Below are 12,550 nucleotides of genomic sequence, written 5' to 3'. Positions count from 1 at the left end.
ATGTCCCATGGCTCTTCCCAAACGACAGGTTTCTTTCAAAATGGAACTTTTTAGGTAAAGATATTAAAGTTCATCTGGAAATTTTTTCCTCCGTCACCAACTCCTCCACACTAGCTTCCTATTTCCTCAAAGATCAACTGATTAATAGCAAACATGTTCTCTGTAGTGGAGAATCCCTGCTTCAACTCTCCTGCTATTTAACTCCATGAGTCCTGTGTTCACCATGAAATGTAGCTTGATGAATTTGATATCTCGGTGTCTGGTCATACGAATCTAGCTATTCTTAGTCCCTATGTAGCCTCTGACGTCTCCCATGTAGGTACAGCTTTATCCTCTTAACATCCCATTTCTACAGTTCAAGAAGTGAGCCATAAACTGTGACTTCATTCATATAGGGAGCCTATGGCAGAGCTAGAAATTGGACTTGGCTCTCCTGATTTTCAGTCCACTGCCTTAATTACAAGGCCATCCTTTCTCCCTTTAAAGAAGACTAGCACGAGTGACAGGAGATGGATATGGCCTATGCACTTTGAAGAAATCTATAGCTAAGATTCGATACGCTAAGACTCGATACACTTATGCTGGAGGAAACTGGAGCAGTAGCAAAATGTTCTAGGTTGGCTGCATGTTCTGATAAAACTGTTTCTTGCACTTGCCCCTTTAAAATTACTGTTTAGATTGGTGCCTGAATTCCTTCTGAAAACGATGCCTTATTCCCACATAGCTCAGGCTCCAATGTAGCTGAAGGGGTTTGTACTACTAACATAAACAGGGTTTACTGTAGTACTGCTTACTCACCAACCACTGAGCTCAGTACAGCCAGGGCTGACATTCCATCAGAGAAACCCAGCACATTTTTGGGAGATACAAGAATCAATCTCTTATTAGTAGGGGTGACTTTATGCCTGGTGTACACTGCAATTCAAAGGGGAATTAGTCGGTTTTACTATACCTTAGCTAGACACCAATTTGTTGTTAGGACAATGGAACATCATCTTTAAAAACAAACCAACCTCTTCTGCAAGGCTTTAAGTATTACTCTCCCCAGCCAAACCCTGCAGATAGTTGGATTGCTGGTGTTAAGAAATCTATTTATCTGTTGGCTGACTTGTCAGCGTTTGCTGAAGGAGAGTCACAGAAGGATAAGCTGTGCCTAAACTCAGCCTTCTTCAATGTATTTGATTGTCCTGCTATACAGCTGGAAGAGGTTGGAAATGGAAATTGTCTTTAATAAAAGGGTGATTTGGCAGAGGTGCTGACAAATGCATGATTTAGACTGGAAACAAAACAGCAAGTGCAGAACACAGTGAGTGCATCCAGTATCAAGATGACAAGTTAGCAAAGGCCACATCCTCCTCCTCTCTTCTCTGCCTGTTCTGAGATTTGTGTACTACAGCAGGGGTGGGCAAACTTTTTGCCGCAAGGGTCACATCAGGGTTGTGCAACTGTATGGAGGGCTGGGTAGGGAAGGCTGTGCCTCCCTAAACAGCCTGGCCCCCTCCCTGATTGCCCCCCTCAGAACCGCTGTCCCCTATCCACAGCCCCCCTGGGACTCCCACCCCCTGTCCAACCGCCCTCTGCTCCTCATCCCCTGACCACCCTGTCCCCTGACTGCCCCCCTGATCCTTATCCACAGGCCCCCTGGGACTCCCACTCCCAACTGTCCCTGATTCCCATCCCCTGACTGCCCCCCCAGAACCTCCACCCCATCCAACTGCCCCCTCCTCCCTGACTGCCCCCCAGATTACCCCACTCCCCACCCCCTTACCACCAGTAGTTTGCCCATATCTGTACTAGAGAGGTCTATTTTTATTTTTTTAGAACTAGCAAGTCACCACTAGGGGGCACTCTCATTTCAAGCATGTCAATATTATACATGAATAAAACAGCCCTTTGGTTAATATACTTTTATTTCTAAAGTCTGTGGGCTCACAGCAGAAATAAAATTTGGGAATCAAGGTCTTCCTCCATTATTATTCTATTTGTAGAGTCTCTGACCCCCGAAGATGCAATAGTGAAGATGCGTCATTAAGACCAAATACTGATTCTTCACTACATTTCCAGTATGAGGGCCATTCCAGTGTGTGTGTGTGTATATATACGCACACTTTCATGTTCTCTTGTCATTGTATAAGACAAACAGGTGGCTTCAGCTGCCACAGGCCTTGCAGTCATTGTTTTTAAAAGCACTTCTGGCAGAATCCTGTTAGGAACCTTGGCCGTTCCTGGGAGATGAGAGTCATGCGCATACACAGAATAAACAGCAGGTTACATTGCTGCAGTGTTTGTGTGCAAGGTCCCTCTAGGAGGTACTGGTTGATACAGCTAAGAAAGGTGAAGTTTTATTTTACAGCTGTCTGAAACACAGCATCCACAAGGGGAACAGCTTGGCAGCTTTCCTTTTCATCCTTCCCTTCTTTACTCAGGCCCCCTGCAACTCCATCAGCCTTTTGTTTAAATAGTTACTGCTGTAAACTCTCAGCAAACAATGTGGTATTGTATGAATATACAGTTCATTAAGGGGATATCTGGCTGTATAGAGTAGATACTTTTTTGGGCACAATACAGTACAGCATTAAATAGTCTAGTGACAACTGTTTAATGGATAATGAAGAGATGATTACCTCTGTTTATTAATTGCTATCTTAGGGTTGCCATTTTTCAAAAGTGCTTAGTGATTTGGGGATTTATGCACTTATGCTTGGCATCACATTCAACTAAACAGGCTTATTTTTTTTTTTTTTTTTTTTTTTAAGGGAATAGTGATTTGGAGTTCCCAATTTACATGGACCTGATTTTCAGAAAGTACTGAGCACTTGAATTCTGAAAATCAGGCCCCCTTTTCAAGTCTCTCAAGTTGAGCACCCAAAACTCACTAGGCATATTAAAAAAAAAAAAAACCTTACATTGATAGCTGAGATGGGGCCAAAACTAGTAGTGACCAAGAGGTCCAACACGGAGGGGGAGATTCTTTCAGGGGCTCTGCAGTAGGTGAAAGAGAATGCTAGTGAGTCCTTGGAGATAAAAGGAAATATGTTTACACACTTATAACAAATGTTTGCCATTTGGTGGTCAAACAACATACTGGTTTTAGTTAATTGGCAGAGTTCTTTCTCTGCACCCCACCCCCATCATGTGTGTATACAGACTACAGCAGCTGGGACTAAAATCAGGCCAGTTGTGGTCCATAGGAGCAGTTTCAACCCATTGAGGCTCCCATTGGTTCAATCCATGCTCAGCTTATTCTCTGCTAAAATTGTTCTTCCCATGGCAGAACTCTCATCCTGTCCCTATTCCATTAATCTTTTGCTCCCAAGAGGTTGATCCTTTAACCCTTTCTCTTTTAAGTGACTTGTGGTGTTTACAGCGCCAGTTGTGGACTAGAACCCCATTGTGCTAGGCAATATACGAACACAACAAAAAGGAAGTCCTTGCCCCCAAAAGCTTACACTCTTGCAGCTGTGCCATCTGTAAACAAGGTCTACATTAGGTATTTAGGATGAGGGTCTGCTGTTGTCATCAGTTACCTAACCCTCTAGTAACACTAGTGTGTGCATTCACTGCTTCCATTCCTGACAGTTCCAATACATCATACTTATTCCATTTTTCTTTTTATCTTCTGAATTTCACTGGTGCTTATTTCAGAATCCTTCCCACCTCCAGAGCTGGCAAAATTCTATACCTTTAAAAGGAGCAGCAGTGAGAGAGAGAGAAAAAAAATTGGCACACAGACAGAAGGTGCAGAGAATGGAATTGTCTCTAATTTACCAAATTTTTTTTGCATATAATTCAGCCGCTTTGCTTTGTAATAAGTGAGATGCCTAAAAAAAGCTGGTTTGACTTTTTTTTTTTTTTTTTTTTAAATGGAAGTTTTTCCTAGCTGAAGATCAGGTTAGCTTTTCAGCTACCCAGTGGCTTGAGAGTTAAACAAATTAAGTTGTGTTTTGGTTCCCATTGTTCTATCAAACCGCTTCCTCACCACCGTGCTACTGGGATACTGGATGGAACTCCCTTTGGACTCTCTCTGTGTTGACACTTAAGAGTGATGTGATGCAAAGTACTTCCTCCTCAGAAGGTGTAAATGAATTGCTGATCCAAAAAATAGGAGAGTTGGGAACTGCTACCAAATGTAGTTATCCCCTATGGCTCTGCAGAACAGTAGAGTATTTTTGAAGAATTCCTATTTATTTCCACAAAATAAAGGATGCAGATAAGATCTTCAAAACAGCATGCAAAGGAAAGAGAAAGCAAAAGTCCCAACAGTTCCCAGGGAAGGCAAGATTGAGAGTTTGTGAATCCAACTTCAAACTGGAATCAGTATTCCTGGCGATAGGGAGTACTGAGCATCTCACAGCAGCAACTGGGATGGGGATATATGCTTGAAACAGGTACACTCAAATGGAGCAGTTTTGTGCCTGGATTTATAGTATGCAAACTAATATATGATTCAAACAAGAAATAACAAGGCAAGGGATGCATTTAAAATAGGCATGACAGAGATAATTACATCACACTGAGATTGTCACAGAGATGAGATATTAAAGGTTATAAATATTTTAAAGACAAGTGAAATCAATCTGTATTAAACCTCTCATAATTAAGAAAAACATCCTTTTCCTGTTTTCTCCACGTTGTCTGTGATGTTTGTGTCTTCACTTTAAGAGTATAGCTGCATGTACGAAACCCTTTAGTCTTTTTATTCTTCTCATTCTATTTTAGGTATTTATACATTAATAATGTGTTTCCATAGAGATTTGCCAGGCATTGTACTTGGTTCAGAGTGGTCAGTTAAAAAACAAAAACTCAGAGTATGTTTTCCACATGCAGTGTAAATAAATATACATAATTTAATATCAACTCACCTTTACCAGCAAAAAGGTATAAAAGATATTCTGCAGGGGACAACATCTCTATTATTATTTCTTACTTGTTCTCCCTTAGTGCCTAGGAGTCTTAGGCATAGATCAGAACCAAATTGTGCTAAGCACTGTACAAAACACAGTGTCTCACATTAGATACATCACAGGGATAGTTCTGCCAGTTCTACTGATAATGAGCTCTGTCCAACCACATTTTAGCAGGAGGCATTCCATCACTGGAGAGTGGTGCCTAGAGAAATGTGTTGGTTAGCCAAGGTCTGTGAAGATAAGCTGAGAGAAGATTTCCATAAGTGTACTGATGAGTTTACATAAACAGTCGCAGTAAAAAGTTTTGGGGACTACAAAGAAAGGCTTTTGTATGGAGACAAGGTGTGAAGTCTTCCTAGAAACCCCAACTTCCAACTTCATTTTGTGTTTTCTCCTTTAAACCATCCCCACAGAGGAGCAGGACTCTCTGATGGGGGCTTGCCTCAGCCTTGGAGCAGGGGTTAGACTGTGGCAGCATCAGTTGACAGAAGAAAGCAATCCTATGAAGGACTAACTTCCATCAACAGCCACGCGCTTCTGCTTTCTCCTCTCACCTGCACTCCCAATAGCTGAGTTCATTACCTCCACCTACTATTCCAGAGATGGGAAAAGACAGATTGGGATTTGAACTTGCATGATTTTACAGCCTTATCACCCAACGCTAATCTAAGAATTTTTAAAGCTTTTCTTACATTGTCTTCAGTGGAAATTTATTGTTTCCCAGGTAATGCCCGGTCTTCCTTGCTCCTTACTAGGGGTGAGGAGTTCTGCAACACGTTGCCATTTTAAAAAGAATTTGGTGGTTCCTGCTCAGGTCGATAGTGGCTTTGGTGGTCTATGTGAATCGAGCTGGCAAGTTTCTCTTCAGTTCCTAGTGCACAAATAGTCATATATACAAGCACCCTAATAGGCCATAAGCTGTCAGTTACTGTATGTTTCTACAGTGCCTGCTACCATAGGCCTCAACCCTGGTTGAGGCCTCTAGGCTCTACCACAATATAAATATAAAATAATAATTGGGACTAATTAACCCTTCCTATCCATCTCAGAAGATGAAACATCCCTAGAGGCTGTCTCCTTAGGGCAGCAATGAAACATAGGTAGGGCAGTATGGGGATCCTTGCACTATTGCCTTCTCAGCTGTACCTGCTTAGAGGGTTTTATTTTCAAAGGGTACGTCTATACTTACCTCCGGGTCCGGCGGTAAGCAATCGATCTTCTGGGTTCGATTTATTGCGTCTTGTCTAGACGCGATAAATCAATCCCGGATCGATTCCGGAAGTGCTCACCGTCGATGCCGGTACTCCTGCTCCGCGAGAGGAGCACATGGAGTCGACGGGGGAGCCTGTCTGCCGCGTCTGGACCCGCGGTAAGTTCAAACTAAGGTACTTCGACTTCAGCTACATTATTCACGTAGCTGAAGTTGCGTATCTTAGTTTGAAGTGGGGGGGTTAGTGTGGACCAGGCCAAAGACTATTACTAGGTAAATCTTACATGCCAACCAGAGTGCATGGGCCATCCCTACAGAGCAACTGAACATGCTTCATCCTGAGCCTGCAGGGTCTGAGCAAGACTTTCCCTGCAATTGTATCTTCCAGCAGCTGAGGGCCCACTGAAATTGACAGTAGTGTTCCTGTTCTCTGTGTTCTCCTGTGCTGGAAACCAGGAAGTGTGGAGAAGGAGGTGACAACTACAATGGAATGCAGAGAAGCGAGGAAGGAGGGAAGAGGTGGAATGCCACAGTATGGGTAGGACAGGAGGAGGAGCCAGTGGGGGCTGGAGTTTGGCTAGCAGCAGAGAGGGACAAACACGGGCTAGGTGCACAAGAGCCTTTAATCACTAAAGCATGCTTCCCCTACAGAACCTGGAATTGAGTCTGGGGGTCCTTAGTCTCTACATTCCTCCGCTGTCAGCGAATACCTGTGAAACCTACTGGCAAAATATGTGTCTCATCTTCTAATGACTGGTCCACCTGACCTGGGAGATAACAGCCTAATACAGCTACCATTTAGTCCATTAGCACAAATAGCAGAAGACTGAGCTGTGAATCTAAAGGTCCAAACCCTACTGATGACCCAAACTGGTGAATATAGTTTCACATGATAGAATTTGTTGTTTTTTTTCAGTTTGTTACTTTTTTTAAATTAGGAAACTACATTAGAAACATGACATTAAAAGAACATTAAGGTTGTGAAGTCAAGCGCTCAAATGTTAGGAAATTTCAGAAATAAGGTTCCCTGTGAAAACTTAATTCAGCCTCCTTATATACAATATATATATGCACATTATGATGGTCTTTAATTACATGACCTTGTACTATTTTTTTTCCATAAGACCCCTTCCTCATTTGGTGCACAGGATGGAGGTTCATCTCGGAATGAATCAGGATTGTGTGGTCAGTGATGCTGTTGTATGAGTAAGGCAGGGAAGAGAGAGGACAAGCTCATAGTTAAGGAACTCAAATGTCACCCTAGAGAACTGTATTCTATCCCTGCCTGTGTCACAGGGTTCCTATGAGATGCTGGGCAAATCACTCAAACTAAAATTGTCACAGGTGACCACTAACTGTGTGTTCCTCATTTTATGGATGCCCAATGTGATACACCTGGTCTAGAGTTGCACAAAATTCTGAATGCTCACAACTGCAACTGGAATCAGTTGGAGCCATGTTTTGAATAAAAAGTACTATGTAAATATTAAGTACTCTGGAAAATAAGGCCTTAGGTGTTTCAGGCTGGCTACCCAAAATTAGTGTACACATTTAACAGTTTTTGACCTTAATCTCTCTCTGTGCTTCAGTTTCCCAGCTGTCAATTGGGAATAGTACCATTACCTAATCTCAAACGGGGAAATAAACTCATTAAATGTTTGTGAAGCACTCAGCTACTGTTGCCTGAGCACCAAGCAAATGCCCATGAAGAATTTTTTTTTTTTTAATTCAGTGAAAAGTATGCATGGTGTGTGTTAAATAAAGCCTAGGGGCACACATTCAATGTGGAGGATAAAAAGAAATATTAAATAGCTGCCCATTCCCTGAAAGAGACATGGTATCTGTGGGGGGGGGGGGAATAGTATGTGATCATGTGATTAAAGTGTATATGTGCACAGGGGCCAAATTAAAGTTGCCTGGCAAAATTTAATTCTGACATTTCCTATCTTTGGAGTGTTTGACTTTGCAACCTTAACATTCTTTTAACATAATTATTTTGGATGTCATAGCATGTCATTTAACCTCTCAAGTTCTCTATTAATGAATAGCATTCGGTCCTGCACAGAGGTATTCTTTCCTTAAGATACGTTTGATAAAGGTGATAAACCATAACTAAACATCTGAATGTTATATTGCCACCTTTTGATTACAACAACCTAATGCCATTCCAGACCTATTGTAAAACACTGTTCTTGAGGAAGCAGAAACAAGCAAAAGCAACTGATAAGCTGAACATGGAGAAAAAAAGTCATAGCGTCCTATTAAAATGCTTTAAGATGGATGCTGCAATTTATAATGCTCATTATACACCTCTATCCTGATATAACGTGACCTGATATAACACAAATTCAGATATAACGCAGTAAAGCAGTGCTCGGGGGGGAGGGGGGGCTGTGCACTCCGGCGGATCAAAGCAAGTTCAATATAACGCAGTTTCACCTATAACGCGGTAAGATTTTTTGGCTCCCAAGGACAGCATTATATCGGGGTAGAGGTGTAATTTGTACAAGAACAAATAAGTGTAAATTAATAATATGAACTTTCATTGTTTTATTCTCAGTTAAAGGGTGTACATTTACATACATGAGGTTTTTTCCATTAGTGAAAAAGAAAGTGGGACTTGTGACGGGTTGGATCACAGAAACCCCCTGGGAGCTGCCACCTGATGTGCCAAGACTACTTCTACTCCTGCCTTCCCTGCCAGCTCAGGACTCCAGCACCCTGTCTTGCTGAGCCAGACACATCCGTCTGCTCCAACAAAGACCCAGGGTCTGAATTACTTGCCCCAAAGCTGCAGGTTTACCTGAAAGCAGCTAACAGAAGTATTCCTGTTTTTAACGCTCAGATGCCCAACTCCCAATGGGGTCTAAACCCAAATAAATCTGTTTTACCCTCTATAAAGCTTACACAGGGTAAACTCAAATTGTTCGCCCTCTATAACACTGATAGACAGATATGCACAGTTGTTTGCTCCCCCAGGTATTAATACATACTCTGAGTTAATTAATAAGTAAAAAGTGATTTTATTACATACAGAAAGTAGGATTTAAGTGGTTTCAAATACTAACAGACAGAACAAAGTAAGTCACCAAGCAAAATAAAGTAAAATGCACAAATCTATGTCTAATCAAACTGAATACAGATAATCTCACCCTCAGAGATGCTTCAGTGAGTTTTTTCCTCAGACTGGACACCTTCCAGGCCTGGGCACAATTCTTTCCCCTGGTACAGCTCTTGTTCCAGCTCAGGTGGTAGCTAGGGGATTCTTCATGATGGCTCCTCTCCTCCCTTTGTTCTGTTCCACCCCTTTATATATCTTTTGCATAAGGTGGGAATCCTTTGTCCCTCTCTGGGTTCCCACCCCCTCCTTCTCAATGGAAAGACACCAGGTTAAAAATGGATTTCAGTTCAGGTGACATGATCACGTCACTGCAAGACTTCATTGCCCACTTGCCAGCACACAGGTATACAGGAAGACTTACAGGTAAAACACACCCATCCGCAGACAATTGTCCTGGTTAACGGGAGTCATCAAGATTCCAAACCACCATTAATGGCCAACACTTTGCATAATTACAATAGGCCTTCAGAGTTATAGTTCATATTTCTAGTTTCAGATACAAGAGTGGTACATTTATACAAATAGGATGATCACACTCAGTAGACTCCTTGTTGTTTTTGTAGATACAGACTAACACGGCTACCCCCTGATACTTGACTCAGTAGATTATAAGCTTTGTAATGATACTTTACAAGAGACCTTTTACATGAAGCATATCCCAGTTACATTATATTCACTCAGTAGCATATTTTTATAAAATTATATAGACTGCAACGTCACAGAACCTAACTAAGCTGTGCTCCTTGCACAGCTATGTACCTTGACACCATCACTTTAGGAGTTTAAAACCAAACTGAGTAGGTTTTGGAAACCTTGTCTTCTTTTCATCCTCTTGTCCTTTATCCCTTTTTTGGTCCTGTTCTCTTTCCCTGCAAGGTGACTAGTCAGATTTCATCTTTCTTTTCCCTTAGTTCTCTCCACTCTCTCCTCCTCCTCAATCTAGATGAAATTTTAAATAATCATTACTCCTTTCCTAGATCCTCTCTCTTCATTGTCCCCTACTCATCTCATTCTTCATTGTTTCTTCTCTTACCCTCTTCTGTAGCTCGTCCTTTTTTAATCCTGATTAATGGCTGTTGAAGCCCCCTTTCTCTTTTTGTTCATTTGGGTCTTCCTACCTCCTGTTATACTGGCTAAATCATTCTCTATTTCCAAGTCCTTTGTCCAATTATCCTTCTCTACCTGCAGAGGGGGAAACAGCAGTGATAAAAATCCTTTAGATTCTTCTCCACCCAGTTCCACTTCTCCACTAAAATCGATTGCTGTGATAACATTGAAGATTAATTTTTGTTTGTGGAGAGAAGCAGGTTTGAATAAATTGGAGGACTTTTGACAATATTTTGAGCTCCTCTGCTCTGTAGGTGCTGGCAGAGTTAACAGGATCTTAGAGAAAGAGAAATAGTTTTACAGACCATTAGGGCTGGTGGGAAGCAGCAGGATCAGGTTTTAATGAATACAGGATCAAAAGCATCTTAAAGAAAACCAGCCGCTGAAAACAAGAGCCAGGCTCATCAGGGAAGACAGGAGACGCTTCTAACAAGAAACAAAGCACTGACTCAAAGACATCAGGGAGTCATTTCCTCATAATGGCACATTTTAAAGTATGATTTCCTCCACTAAGAAATTAACTTTGATACTTTTCCAATAGGTGTAAAAATAGAACCATACACCGACTGCCTGCAATTAAAATCTCAAAATCAGATTTTTCTCTAAAGGAGACCAGCGCTGTCTAACAAGATTAGCCCTCTCACAAATAAGATTGCAGGTTCAAAACATAACACTAATGCACTGGGTATCCTGTGGTGTTCTGCAGCTAGGAAGGTGAATCCTGACAAGCAGTGGTGCACTCAGATCTGGGCGTGTGGTTTTGTACAGGGATCCTAATATTACACACTGACCTAAGAGAATGACTCTTGGCAGTAGTGTTTGTCTCTCATATCAGACTCAGACTAGGAATCCTTTTGGTTTGTATTTTAAATGCATCTTTTGCACCTGAGGCATAAGCAGTTCTGTTTATTGCAAAGTACGCTGCTGCAGTCCACCATATACTGTAATATTTTGTCATTATATGTTTTTAATCAGATAATTTCAAAGCACTTCAGAATCAGTTAATAAATCACAACAATCTTGTGAGATAGGTAAACTGAAACAAGAGAGGTTACGTGACTTGCTCAAAGTCACAGAGCAAGTTGGTAGAAGACCTGAGAATAAAACCTAGGAATTGTGGCTCCCAGTCTCATGCTCAAACATTAAAATAATGCTGACCATCTCGTCACACACATAAACCCTCACAACCTCTTCTTCCTACATCTAGAGTCCCAGATGAATGTCACCCATGAAATGTAATCTAGTGGTCTGTGCACAGGATTAAGTGCAAGAAACTCCTAAATCCTAAAATAATCCTGAGTCTGCTAATGACTTGCTGAGAGGCCTTGAGTAAGTTTCTGAATCTCTCAGTGGTTCAACTTTAAAAGGATAATAATATTTAACTTCCTGCCTCATGGGCCACTGAGGATTAGTTAATATTTATACAGCATTCTGAAAATACAGGTGCTAATTACTAGTCAGCTTCCCATGAAGGAAATGTTGGAATACAGGAGCCCTTCTATCTCACTATCAACTATCTCTTATGAATTTAATTTAGTGGAAGAAGGGCTATGGAAGAAAGATTCCACCAGTTTCCTTTCCTTTGAAAAACTAGTCTATAAAAACTATAGGCTTGCTTGAGACAACCCGAATCTCAGCAGCTCTTTGTTATATCACAGATTGTGCAGACACTTGCCACATCTTGGTGCATTCAACAAGTGCACTAAAGCTTGTATCTTGCCCAAAATGGTATGATGTAAGCTTTATCTAGGGTTAAGGAAGGATCCTGCATTTCCAGGAGGATGGAGTGGACACCCTAATAGACGTTATATGGGGAGGGATAGCTCAGTGGTTTGAGCATGGGCCTGCTAAACCCAAGGTTGTGAGTTCAATCCTTGAGGGGGCCATTTAGGAATCTGGGGCAAAAATCTGTCAGGGACAGTACTTGGTCCTGCTGTGAAGGCAGGGGACTGGACTCAATGACCTTTGGTCCCTTCCAGTTCTATGAAAAACTTTTTTTTAATGTCTGTTACTATTACCAAAATTTCATGGTTAAACCACACAACACCAGTAATATCAAGATTTATTTTTAAAACCTTTACTTTAAAAAACAATAACTGTATGCTCAGAGCAAGGAATGAGCCCATTATTGCTCATGAATACACTGAAGCATTCCTTTGGGATTACATTTGGAAAATGAGTTGTGCAGATTTCCCCCGGCCTAAG

The sequence above is a fragment of the Chrysemys picta genome, chromosome 24, assembly GCF_011386835.1.
Source record: "Chrysemys picta bellii isolate R12L10 chromosome 24, ASM1138683v2, whole genome shotgun sequence".
In the NCBI taxonomy this organism is placed as follows: Eukaryota; Metazoa; Chordata; order Testudines; family Emydidae; genus Chrysemys; species Chrysemys picta.
The sequence above is the reverse complement of the archived record's forward strand: the minus strand, read 5'-3'. Positions refer to the sequence as shown.